This window comes from Prunus avium, chromosome 2 (assembly GCF_965620075.1).
Source record: "Prunus avium chromosome 2, drPruAviu1.hap1.1, whole genome shotgun sequence".
Classification (NCBI taxonomy): domain Eukaryota; kingdom Viridiplantae; phylum Streptophyta; class Magnoliopsida; order Rosales; family Rosaceae; genus Prunus; species Prunus avium.
Window position 1 is genome coordinate 12,149,068 of NC_142285.1, and position 14,292 is coordinate 12,163,359.

Consider the following 14,292-nt stretch of genomic DNA (forward strand, 5'->3'; position numbering starts at 1 on the left):
ATAGTGAAAATATTGAACGTCCATTAACTCGGTGACCAATTAGTATGAAAGGATATAATTATATACATTATGTATTGAATAATGATTTAGAGCATTTCCGAGAAAGGTATAGAATGTATCCTGATGTGTTTCGAAAGTTACGTAATATTATTAGAGAAAAAACATTCTTACAAGATACAAAATTCATTTGTGTAGAAGAAATGGTTGTAACCTTTTTGCTTATTGTGGGTCAAAATAATAGATATTGTCTAGTACGTGATACATTTGGCAGATCCCACTTCACTGGTAGTAAAAATTTTAACAAAGTTTTAAAGGCCTTGAACACAATAGCACCAGAGATGCTAGCCAAACCTGGATCCACGATACCAGCTAAAATAAGGGAAAGTACAAGGTTTTACCCATACTTTAAGGTAAATGTATTTTCTGGTGCAACTTGATTTATTATACTTTTTCATTTAATAATATCTTTTGTGCTTTTGTGTTTATTTCAGGATAGTGTTGGAGCTATAGATGGCACTACATATTCCAACAATGGTAACATGACGAGACGTAAGTAGCTATCGTAATCGTCACGGTACGATATCACAAAATGTATTAGCAGCTTGTAACTTTGATTTGGAATTCATATATGTCCTTAGTGGGTGGGAGGGCTCAGCTCATGATTCAAGAGTATTACATGATGCTTTAACAAGGAGGAATGGACTTAAAGTGCCACAAGGTATTTTTAAATTTTAAATTTTATCATTTATAGTTTACATTAGGTCATACATTGGATACTAACATATGTGTAATCTATTTCGAAGGGTTCGATATTATCTCCAAGAGTTTGGTGGTCAAGGTCGTGCACCTGCAAATGAAGTTGAGTTGTTCAATCTTCGTCATTCGTCCTTAAGGAATGTCATTGAGAGGATATTCGGTATATTTTAGTCACGATTCCCAATTTTCAAGTCCGCACCTCCATTCTCATATACAACACAAACATAGATAGTGTTAGCTTGTGTAGGACTACACAACTTTCTTCAAAAACAATGTAGATCTGATGAATTTCCTGTTGAATTGGAGAATGAATCTTCTTCATCTTCATCATTACCGGTTAATGAAGGGGATCCTAAACTAGTTTTCCAAACACAAAACAACGACAGAATGCTAATGAATGTAGAGTTGGTATAGCTTTGGATATGTGGAAAGATGTCGGGCACAATGACAACAATGAGAATCAAGGATGATGAATGAAAGTTAAATATTTTCCTTAAACTTTTCTTTCAAATTTGTAATACATTTGTCACTATATTTTTTATGAGATTCTTATGAATTTTGCTATTTGTTAAACAAAATTTTTAAAAAAAAATTTATTTCATGTTGTTCAAGGAAAAGATGTTATGAATTTGGCTTTTTGATTGTTTTTCATGAAACTTGAAGTTTGAAACCTCATAATGTATTCAGTTTTGTTTGCAAATTGCAAATAATGGCTTTATTCTAACAAGTTTCCCCGACATTTGATTTCTTTATTCTAAACGTCAATGTAATCAAGAGATCCAGCCGCTGCCCCTACTAAGTAGGGTCTAATTTCTTCAAGTACCTAGATCAGTTTGTGCATGTATACATAAGATGGCTTCCTTCAAATCAAGCAAAAAATTTCTCCCATACTGTTAAACATCAGAACATCTCAACGTCAATGCAGAAATTTTCTCATCCCTCATTAGAACTTTCAGAAACTGCGCTTGCTTGATGTAGTGCTTCATCTGGGTAAGAACTAGCCTGCTGCATGATTTAGTGCTTCATCTGGGTAAGGATGCCGAAGTTAGCATTCATTTTTTAAAAAATATGTTAAAGAAATTATAGAAGTCTAGAATAAAAGCCATACAAATCTTAAGTAAGTTTATAAAAAATTATATAGAACTCATCTGAAAGTCTATACGAAATCTATGAGTTCCATAAAGTTCCATGAAATCTGGCACTTAAACAAAATCTTTTCAAATGCTCTAGAATCCTAATTGAATACACCCTAATAACACCACTTTCCAAATTTTCTTTCATGAAGTGACGGTCAACTTCAACATGTTTTGTTCGGTAGTGTTGTACTGGATTGTGAGCTATCTCAATAGTGGCTTTGTTGTCACAATAAAAGTTCACGGCCTTCTTTGATTCCGACCCAAGATCCTTCAATAATTTCTTTAACCATAGCAATTCGCACACTCCTTGAGCCATTTCCATTCAGCTTCAGCACTTGATCTAGCCGCCACCTTTTATTTCTTTCTTCTCCAAGTGACAAGGTTACCACCAACGAATGTAAAATACCCAAAAATGATGGAGCCTAGACAATCGGCATCAGTATATCCTTCGACATATATGTGTCTCTATTTGGAGAACATCAACCCCTTGCCGATGGCAGTTTTTAAGTACCTCAAAATTCGTGCTACTCCATTCATATGTGCTTCACTGGGCTCGTGCATGAACTGACTTATTACACTCACAGCATAGGCTATGTTAGGACCTATGTGAGATAAATAAATTAGTCATCCAACTAATCTTTCATACCTTTCTTTATCAGTAGGTACCTAATCAAGATATAAACGCAATTTGTGATTCTGCTCAGTAGGTATATCAATGGGTTTACAATCCAACATTCCAGTTTTGTTAACAAATCCTTTGAGATAGAAATATACCATGTTTTGATTCTGAGACTTCTATTCCAAGAAAATACTTTGACTCACCCAATTCCTTCATCTCAAATTCACTTGCAAGGAATTTTTGTAAGTAATCCATCTATTCAATTTTTGTAAGAAATTTTCGTAAGTTTGTCCCACGATGCTTCAAGAACAAGGTGTGATCCGAGTTACTATGAGTGTATCCAAAGCTCTTCACGGAACAAGTGATTTCCCAAACCAGGCTCGAGGTGACTGCTTCAACCCATATAACGACAAAAGAACCACATGTCACAGAAACTTCAGGTGGTGGGTCCATATACACTTCTTATAAGTCCCCATGAAGAAATGCATTCTTTACATCGTACTGTAGTAGTGGCCAATCAAGATAGCAGCCAAAGACAAAAGTACACGGATGGTGTTGATCTGGGCCATGGGTGCAAATGTGTCTTGGTAGTCAATTTCATATGTTTCAATGTACCCGTTAGCTACTAATCGGGATTTGTACTTGTCTATCATTCCATATGCTTTGTGTGTCATAGTGAATATACATTGGCATCCAACTGGCTTCTTCCCTTATTGCAAAGGCACCATTTTCCAAGTGGAATTCTTATTCAAGGCTTCCATTTTAATTGTCATAGCTTATACCCATCTAGGATCTATTACAGCATCAAGCCACTTACTAGGAACATATGCAATAGATAATTGATTTACAAAAGATGCATATGACTTTGAAAACCTTCGGCAATGTATTGAGGTTTAGGTTTTCCTCTATTGGATCTAGGTGGAAAAGTATAAGGTAAATCAACAATAGTATTAATAGATTCAGAAACTACCTCAAATGTTTCTTCCTCACGAGTTAACTGAATGGATGGCAGGGCAACGGGGTTGTAGTGTGTAGTTGATCTTATGTGACTTCAGCTAATTGTCTAGGTCAATTTCGTCAAATCCCTCTCTGAAACAATTTCGATCGATCAGTTGCTGGAAAGCGACCAGTTGTCTCCTTGTCTTTGTCAACATACCCGTTGGGAATAGGAAAGGGATCGGTCGGGTGCTGTGTTTCTTTCCATCTTTCTCTTCCCCCCGCAATGTATTCTCTTCACTCCCTATCTCCCCCTGAGGAGAAGGAGTCATGGGAGCCACAAATACGACCGGTCCTCATGGAATGTAACGTCCATGATGACAAAGAGCTTATGTGTTGGGGGATGATAACAGTTGTAGCCTTTATGATTCGAGCCATAGCCAACAAAAATGCAGCAGAGAGAACAAGGATCCAACTTACTTCGTTGATGAGAAGGGAAACATGTTGAGCCATTGTGTCAAGGGGAGTTTGAAAGGCAAGCACACTACTAGGGACCCAATTAATCACATAGACGGTAAAAAAAAAAAAAAGGCATGACCCCACAAATAGTGAGGAACGAACTTGTCAAGCATAAAGGCATGAGCAACTACAAGTAACTAGCAATTCTTGCATTCTGCGACTCCATTTTGTTATGGAGTGAAAGAGGTGGAAGTCTGGTGAAGGATGTCATGGTCATGAAAGAATTGAGCCAATGTGTTGTTCACATATTCCACCCCATTATTGAACAAAATTTTTTGATGGAAGCCTGAAGTTGAGTGGCAATCATAGTTTAAAGTCACAAATAGTGGAGGTAACATCACATTTATGGGCTAACAAATACACCAAAAGCATGCGGGTGCAATCGTCAATAAGGGTAAAAAAAAACCATCTTTTTCCATTGGAGGAAACTTTAGCAGGGCCCCAAACATAAAAATGAATCAAATCAAAAGGTAACTTAGTTTTACTATCACTTGAAGGAAACTTTCAATAGCTTTTGGCCAATACACAAGTTTCACACTGAAAAACAACGTCATTCTAACCCATGAAATAAGGATGGACATAAACGTCTAAGATAACCAAAGAATGGATGTCCCAAATGACGGTTCCACAACCAAATATGATCTTCATTACGAACATGGTACTTGGAACAAGAACACGAACTAGAAAAGAGCTAGTGCAAGTGTCATTAGCAAGGAGAGGGATAGAAAGTAGCACAATAGTGGTGTGAGTCATGTAATTTCCCAACAGACAGTAAATTGCAATTATTAGAAGGAACAAGCAAGACATTGGACAAGTTTAAAAAAGGAGAAAGTGAAATAGACCCTTCACTAGTAACATGAGAAGGAACACCCATTGGCACTAGTGATATATGGATTACGAGACTTAGAAGACATGGAAGAAAAATAGTTAGAGTCACAAATCATATTTTCAATGGCACCAATATCAATTATTCATGTAGTGGGATGAGTGCATGAGTCAGGATGAGAATCAAAGAGCACGGTAACATGAGATGGTGGATTGCCAGAAGTCATGCCACAAGCAGCCTTGGGAATCCAGTTTCGGGCCTTGCTTGCATTCCACTACTCAGGATAACCATGAAGTTTAAAACACTTCTCAACGAGCTAATGTCCACCACAATGGGTACACTTACAGGTCCCTTTCACATCATTAGGTTTGGGTGCACGGGGGGCCAAGGTTGGGGATGTGCGAGTGGGCCCGTGGTGGAGTATGACCACCATAGCACTATTACCACCAAGCATAGAAGATTGACTTGTATCTTCTTCAACCCCAAGAACATAGGCCTCGAGAACGGAGGGAACTAGAGTCAAAGCCAGAATCTGACTATGAACATGATTAAAATGAGGGTTGAGACCACCAAGAAAATCATACACATGATCAGCTTCAGTCTTTTGTTGATAGAAAGCCACATCGACAGGGTGGGTAAGCTTGGAAAGGTGAAGGCAATCAATTTCCTACCAAGGTAAAAGTAATTTCTCATAAAAGATATTCACATGCTCACCATTCTGGCATGTAATGACAGACTGGCGACGGAATTGAAACAACTTGGAGCTATTTCAAGTAACAGTATATGTTTTCCTAGCCGCCTCCCACACCGCATGGGAAGTTTCACAATGATCAAATTTCGCACATGCGTTTCGAGTCATGGAGTTAAGAAGCCAAGTTTTTACCAAATAGTTGTCTTCGTCCCAAGAGTCATAATCATGATCATCATTACTTGGCGTAGGCTTCTTCTCATTGATGAAGTTGGCCATTTGATGACCAGTGATGGTCAATCGAGCATTGCGAGATCAAGAAGGATAATTAGACATATCCAACTTGTCAGGGGTAATTTGAGTAGTCATGAGATGGGCGACTTGGCGGTGGAGGGGAATCACCCATGCATCAAGTAGCAAGGAATGCAACCGAAAAAGAGAGCAGAGTAGGTAATAGAACAAAGAACCTTAGATACAGGAGGGCATGACAGGGAAGGACAAAATAAAAATAGAAAAGGGAAAAGGTACCAACAAAGGTAAAGGAAAAGGGCAAAGGCATGGGTAGGGGCAAAGTCAAAGGCAAAGGACAAGGTTAAGTAGAGGTTGCCAAAGTCGACTGCTTTTATACCATGCTAAATAAAGTATATGGGAGAATTTTCTGATATATTCTTCTCCATGTACGAGGCTCATATTTATAATACAATAAAGTCTTAAGGGCAAACTAAAGCAATAACTCCTAGTTCTATTTACAATACGATTAGGCCTTGGAGGCCACGTAATGCAATAACTCCTAGTTCTATTTACAAGAAAAATAAACTCTCATATCGCAGCGTCAAGTTTTTGTCCATTCTGCCTTGAGACAAGATTACCAGAAATGTGAGTTTTATGTCCATTTTGTCTTGAGACCAAATTTCCAAAAAGATACCTCGCCAACAATACATGGATCAAATATCCAAGTAGAAGATCTAATTGATAGAACTGATCCAAGAGCAGTAAGAATTCCTTCAAAAAGAGTATGCTCTTGAGACTTGCAAGGTAAGCCATGCAATTCCTCTTTCAACGTCCATCCTTTCAATAATGAAAACATGTTCCCTTCAAAGTTGTTTTCCTTCTTCCTCTTGACTCTTCCCTTGACTATTCATGGTCCCCCTCCCACTATCTCTCTTGAAACTTTTCAACTATGATGCACATGTCCAACAATTTGGAGAGAGTGTGTTTCATGTCATTCTCCTGTTTACAATAAACTTCTTGAACTCGTTATAGTGGGACTCAAGGAAGAAGTCATAGGTCGGTTGTTTCCTATCTAGTGGAGGGCATAAGCTCTCCACCCTTATGATGATTTAAATTATTCTCAGTCTATGATGGACTAATGCCCCTTTTGACTATCTTGGTCATATCAAGACTACAGACAATTAAGAAGCATAAATGATGCATTTCTTCTTCATACAACTTGGGATGGGACGCTCACCACTACCAAACTCACCTCATCATAATAGATTATTGGCTAGGTAAATAGCAAAGAGAGAGAACTCTTTTCCATTGAAACCATGATGTGATTACCCATCGCCTTAGCCTCTAGCAAATGTGTACCCCTGATATTATCACGAGGCACCACTGTACTAGTTAAGTCTTACTCACAATGCTTGTGAGTATAAGGGTTCAAGCAAGACCTTATCATAATAGAATATTTGCATTACTCCTTGCCTACCTTCACAACATCAAATGTGTTGGAATAAGCCACTTCAAAAACAAACACATACTTTTTGTTTCCCATATTAGGGTGAAGCATGGCTTACTGGTTATAATCAATAAGGGCCTACCATGGTGGATGGCCACCAAAAGAGGTATTCAAAGTACCACTCTACTTATCAACTTAATATTAGATTACTCGAAATAAAGGAAGTAGAGTTGGCACCAAGCGAGATGGATGATTCGAAGGCGGAAGTCCAAGACCCTCTGTTAGATATCAACTTGGGTACGGAAGACAACCAGCGCCCAATCTACATCAGTGGTCTAATGGAGCTAGAACTTCGGGCCAAGATGGAAGAGCTTTTAAGAGAGTTCAAGGATCGCTTCGCTTGGGATTACGCTGAGATGCCCGGATTGAGTCGTGACTTGGTCGAGCATCGCCTACCAACGGTGGAACATTTTAAGCCCTTCAAGCAGCCGCCCTGTCAAATGTCGGCGAAAGAAAAAGGTTAAGGAAGAAATTGTAAGGCTTATGAGAGCCAAATTTATTAGGTCAACTAGATATGTAGAATGGTTTCCAAATATTGTACCTGAAAAGAAAAAAAGGGAGCAATAAGAATATGTGTCAATTTTCGCAATCTTAATCTTGCAACTCCCAAAGATGAATATCCTCATGCCCACAGCCGACCTCTTAGTTGATGGGGGCGGCCAAGCATGAAGTTTTGTCCTTCCTGGATAGTCGCTTTGGTTATAATCAAATTTTCATAGCCGAGGAGGATGTCCACAAAACAACCTTCAGATGCCCTGGCTCTATTAGAACCTTTAAGTATGTGGTGATGCCCTTTGGCCTAAAGAACGCTAGGGCCACATATCAACGGGCAATGAATGCCATTTTCCATGACATGATCGGTCGAAACTTAGAAGTTTACATCGATGATATGGTTATAAAGTCGGAGTCTAGATCAGGTCACTTGGATGACCTTTGGTCGGCCTTCGAGAGAATGTGAAGGCATCAATTGAAGATGAACCCGAAAAAGTGTGCTTTTGAATATTTCCACAAAAATGTAAAAAGTGCCCGGATCTCCCCTTGCAAAAAGTGACTGGATTGGAGGTCTTGGCCCAGGAGAAATCTTGGAGGAGTTTGGAGCTGGTCGGGCTTGGAGTTGCGGAGTAGCGGCCGAACTTGAGGAGTTGCAGCCGAGCTTGAGTAGCAGCCATGCTGGAAAATTTTAGCGGCCGGACTAGAGAAGTATTGGGGCCAGGCAGGAGAAAGTCAACCCATATTATTCCAAGGAGCTCGGAGGTCCAAGCCAAAGCCATGGATTCGTGCCCATGATTTCCGGAAGAGTGTATGCGCGTGGAGGTGGCCTTACAAGGAAAGAAATCAAGGAGATTGATGATAGTTCAGAATATTCCAAAACAAGAGAGAATCAAGCAATCAGAAGATCTCCACTAACGTAGTCCTGCGGATTTAGAGAGCCTTGAAAGGAAAGAATTTTAAAGAGTTGACATTTGGCCATTCAATGGCCAGCCCATGGGCCAACGAGCGCCCTATATAAACCTCACCAAACGAAGGCAGAAGACACACATCATCAGACACACAAATCTATTTTTCGTCTAGCACTTTTCTTTTCCTAGATTTAGGATTTTACTTTTCAAGCACCTAGTGTAGAAAGTTCTTCCCTTTCCTAGTGTTAGTTTAAATTCTTGTTCAATTTACATTTCCCCGTCTTTTAAATTCAAGTTTATTTCAATTGCTTTACTTTTCATTGTTACCGCATTTTCATTAAGTTTAATTTAGGTTATCATTCTTACCATTCTTATCGCTTTTATTTCGTTCATGCTTTATTTATCGCTTTGATCTATTTTATCGCACTTTAATTCTTATCTTTACATTTAAACGCACGTTTAATTTAATTGTGCCATTTTCATTAAAAAAAACCTAAAAATCACAAAAACATCCATATCAAGCCTAGCCATCCTCAAGCCCGAGGAAGTGAAAGAACCTAGGCCAAGAGGAGGTTCCTTGCTTGGCCGATCAATCACTTGGTCAGAAGTCAGAAGCACAACATATCCATCTACTCACATTCCATTCAAGCCCAAATTCGTGCCTTGGTGGTGGCACGCCCCGCACTCAAAAGAAGGACCAAAAGTTCCTTCTGTTCGCCGCCTCGGACGAAAAAAGCTCACAGACACATGTAGGACCCTATATCGAGTTCACAGACACGTGGTGAGCTCAATTTCGACTTATAACGAAGACATAGGGGTCAAAAGAAGTCTAGTGGCATAATCGTAATTTTGGAGAAAATCAAATTTTAAAATATGAGCAGCCATCTTTTTCTCACTCTCTCTTCCCGATTTTCTCTTTCTCTAGCGATAGTCACTGGCGAGCAGTGACTCTGTTCGACTTCGTGGGTTTTACGATTTTTCTAACACCATTACTGGCAATTTTGGAGCCATTTTTGTCGATCCAGGTATGAAACTTCATCCACTCTTCGTGCTATAGCTAATGGTGTAGGTAGTTGGGGTCGATTTTATTGTTTTGGGTTAGTTTTCGGGCAAAATCGACTACCTGAGCCAAGTACAAAAATTGTTTCCCTCGTCGCTCTAAAAATTTTGGTATAGGCCTTGCTCGATGGCTGAATTTGTCCTAGAATTACCCATGTAGTTCCGATCCGACAGCATGCTTGGATTAGCGTGATTCAATAGTTAGGTTCGATATGATTGAATTGTCGGATCGGTCCCATTTTAGGATATATGGTTCCTTGTATTCCTAGGATCGTGTAGGAGTTTATGGATTTGGAATGGGAGGTTCGGATTTGTTGGTTTGAGGATTCTAGGGTTAGGTTAGTCGATCGTCATCTATTTATGCGATCGAGGATGATCTGAACGTTGGATCGTTTAAACTCCGAAGACGTATCTGGTGGACCATTGTGGACCTATAGAAATTTTCAAACCGGAGATCAGAGGTCGTGGGCCACAGTGACCTAGTTTCCCTAGTAGGTGGGCCTCGCCGGCTCGGTCAAGACCAAATGGTTATGATGTGTTTTTGAGTGGGCTTTGTTTTCCAAATAGTTTTAGTTAAATGTTTTGCTTACTATGCATATTTGGGGTTTTGAGGAAGTGGTTCAAATGCTTACTATTGGTAATGCGATGTAGCTCTTTCATGATTTCAAAATTGACTATAAAAGTTTTACAAGTCGAGTCGGCTAATATATATGTTTTTCTTATGAACTTATAAGTTGAGCATTAAGTGAGTTTTGAGGGAAGGGTTTATCTAGCTTTAGAAGGGCTTTATATATGGACTTTGTAACATCCCACATCAACCAACGGAGAGGGGGTGATGTGCCCTATATGTACATGCCCACCTCCATCTAGCACGAGGCCTTTTGGGAGCTCACTGGCTTTGGAGTCATGGGAACTCTAAAGTTAAGCGAGTTGGGGCTAGAGTAATCCCAGGATGGGTGACCCACTGGGAAGTTGCTCGTGAGCTCTCAGAAACAAAACCATGAGGGCAGAGAGGGGGGGCCCAAAGCGGACAATATCGTGCTACGGCGGAGCCGATCCCGGGTTGTGACAGACTTGGTTTTCTATATATTAATGCATTGATAGTTGGGAAAGTTTGTAAAGCTTATGAAAAAGATTATAATGGGTGAGAGATCTCGTTTTAGTAAAGGGTAAGTGCACTTTGTGTTATAAATGGGTTTAACGCCCACATTGATTTTGCAAATGCTTTATGATTGGGGCTACAGATCGCTCTACTTGTGTTGATGCGTCCAAACAAGTGTATAACCAGAATTGCTCTGCTTGTGTGGATGTTGTTAGTAGTATGCCCTTGAAGCCAACTAATTATGTAATAGTTAATGTTAATGACATCTTTTGTAATGACATATTAAGTTATTTATGGGCAAGACAGTTAATTTCATTCCATGATTCCTATTCCAATAACCATAAATGTAAAACAACAACAGTCCTAGGAATATGAAAGAGGATATGAGAATTATGTTATGAGATTGCATATATTGAGACTTCTCATGGTTCCTAGTCATATCCTAAAAGTGTTCCTAGTCACAGAATTATCAACGGGGCATTGATCTTCCACAGAGACCAGTACACACAATATCTTTTCTAATTAGAGGATGACAAGTTCTCAAGTCATTGAGTGTAGTGACACCAAGATATTTGTGTAGGTGCTTGCAAGGGAACAAGTACAATGAACGTGATCATAAAATATGACTTCTAGAATGGAAATCTTTACTTAAATGTCAAACTAGAACTCATAAGTTGCAATGGTGTAAACTCATCCTAAGACATGAGACATCATAGTTGTCTTGTGACTATGTTGTTTGTCTTTGAAAGCACTATACAGTTATGTTATAAAGACATGACCCAAAGGTACTTATCGAGACTCTTGGTAAAGTCACTGAGACAAATGAATGTACAACAAGGAATCTCTACTCTCAATAAGGAGAGAGAATACTCCTAAGATATGATTGATCAAATCTTTGTGCAAAGTAGTGGATAAGATTTGAAAGAAGAAGTCTTCAAAACATTACTAGGATAATCATATAAGACATCATTCACATTAAGGTTTTGACATGTGATTCCATAATCTAACAATGTGAATAAAGAGTATTGTACATGAGAAGGATTCAATTGCACGATCATTCCAACTTGAATAGGTTCTTCACCATTTCCTATTTAGCTTAGATAGCCATGACATGCTGCACGGCGTCAACCATGGTTTATGGAAGTCCGATAAGGTTCAATCACAATAGACCTTCACCAATAAGAAGAATTAAATGGCGGTATTTAATTCACAATCAATTTAGAGGAGTTGAGTCAACCCACTACCTTGCTAAAAGGAACATATGGATCGCACACCAAAACATGTAGTCAAAGGGACAAATGAAGAGGAAAGTAACCTGGGATCAAAAGTCAAAGGCAACGGTCAAGTAAAAGTCAACATGTTTGACCAAAATAATTGACCAAGTCAAACTACTTAGACTAAGAGTGTGACTTAATAGGTAAGTCATAAATCATAATTAAAAGTTAATTATAAAATTAGTTTGACATAAGACTAGGTTTAGGCTTTAAATCATTTTAAGTGTAAAAAGAAAAATACCCAAAGACCCATTGGGCCTAAGACCACCCATGGCCAGTTTTGATAGTGAGGGATTCTTCTCATTTTTCGGTCTTACCTATTTAAGTCACACATATGACCATTATCTAGTTAGGGTTTTAAGCCTCCTAAGTTTTTAGGTTGTGGTGTTGAAGGTGAGATTCTTGTGGGAGCAAATATTCCTGCTTCCAATCACAAGGCGCCCTGTGGACAAGAAGAAGATCACCTATGTCATTAATTGGGCCCATTTATTTGGCCAATTAATTGAGACCAAAAATAAGGATATTATCTTAAATATGGGATATTATCTTTATTTGGGAATATAATCACCAATTAAAGATAATATCCCTAATTGACTCAATCTCTCCATTTAAGGGAAAGAATATCGTCCTTCCAAATAGGAATTATTCTTTGAAAAACCCTAGATGGCTAGAGCCTTATAAATACACAGCCACATTCAACACTTGAGGTAATTCTAAACCTAATCCGATCTTTACCCAAGAACCCTACTCTCTCTCTCTCTCTCTCTCTCTCTCTCTCCTCGTCCACCTCTCTCTACACTTTCCCTCACACGGCTCTAGCCACCACACACCGCTAAGGCCACCCGGCTCTCCCCGTGAGAGAAAACAACGTCCTTTTTAGCTATTGCCGCATCTTTTCTCAAAGATCCAATTGAACTAATTAACTTAGGCATATGAGGGCCTTTGGCCAACAACCCCCGAGTGTGGTCTTTTACCCCTATTTGTTTCACATGAACCAAGGAAGCGAGAGAAGGAAGTTCAAAGGGTGAAGGATCTACACGTGAATATTCTCCTACGAGAAATTTGCATAAACAATTCTCTCTTCACCTTTGCTAAAAATTAGTCCACCAGGAGAAGGAGTCTAGCATCTCCATCTCTTGGTTGCTCTTCTCTTCACCTCTATGCATTTGGTGTGCTGAACTAAAGGGTATCTCATTTGGTGTCTTTGTGGAAGAAATCCTGGAAGATCCAAGAGAAGAAAGAATGCCATACCTAAGGTGTATAACTTAGTTCAACCAAGATGAGCTTTAAAGGTAATCTCATAACCTTCTTCCTTTTTTGATTTGTGCATACTAAGATTAGACCTCAAGATACTTGGCTAAAATCGAATAGAGTTTAGCTGAACATGGTTTAATAGTTAGCTTCCGCTTTTGAATGGTTGATTCATGTCTATTATGGCTTAAAATTCAATGAAAAGAATTTAAATACATGTTTCCTTCAGATGCGTCCACACAAGTGTATCTCTGTCTCCCTCTCTCTATACCACCACGAGCTTCCTCTCCCTTTCCCACCACGAGCTTCCTCTCCTACCAAAAACTTCTCAAGATACCCACCACCACCTTTCCTCTTTCGGTCTCATTTTTGTCTTCATTTTCTCTCTGTCCCTCGAGAGACACCCAAAGCCAAAAAACCAAAACCAAAACCAAAACAGCTCCTTGTTTTGTGTCAAATCTCAGCCATCGAATCCAAGAAACATCGGTCTCTCCATTTCGATGTTCCTAGCTCAGCTCTCGGCTCTGCTTGCCCCTTTTGCGGTAAGCCCGAGATTCACAGCCATGTGGTTGGCTACGACGGCTGCGAGTGCGGCTTTCACCTCACATGCACCGGAATGCACGGTCGCCAAGCCATGAATTTGGAGTAATGGGTAATGTGAGGAGTGTACAAGCAGTGCGGTTAGGAGCAAGCATTGGCTGCTTGGAGTTAAGTCCAAGCATATTCTAGATATCAACGCTTTGTCGCTAAGTGACGTCGACGACATTGAAGAGTTGCGCGGTTTGAGGTAGGAAAGAGAGAGAGACCATTTCAATCGTATTTTACCAAATCAATGCATCCGTAGTTCTGATCAAAGGCCATTCATGTTTGTTAATTTGTAATAATTTTTGCAATATTTTACTTTAATTTTTAATTACTTTTTTTCTAGCAAAAAAACTTTATTAATTTTTAATTTATATGGACGGTTTTACCTCTCAATATAATAGCA

At 39.2% G+C, this 14,292-nt stretch overlaps 1 pseudogene; it reads left to right on the forward strand.

Moving 5' to 3' along the window:
* The first annotated feature begins 200 nt into the window (after positions 1-200).
* LOC148296520 (uncharacterized) lies at positions 201-1,170 on the forward strand (annotated as a pseudogene).
* The last annotated feature ends 13,122 nt before the right edge of the window (positions 1,171-14,292 follow it).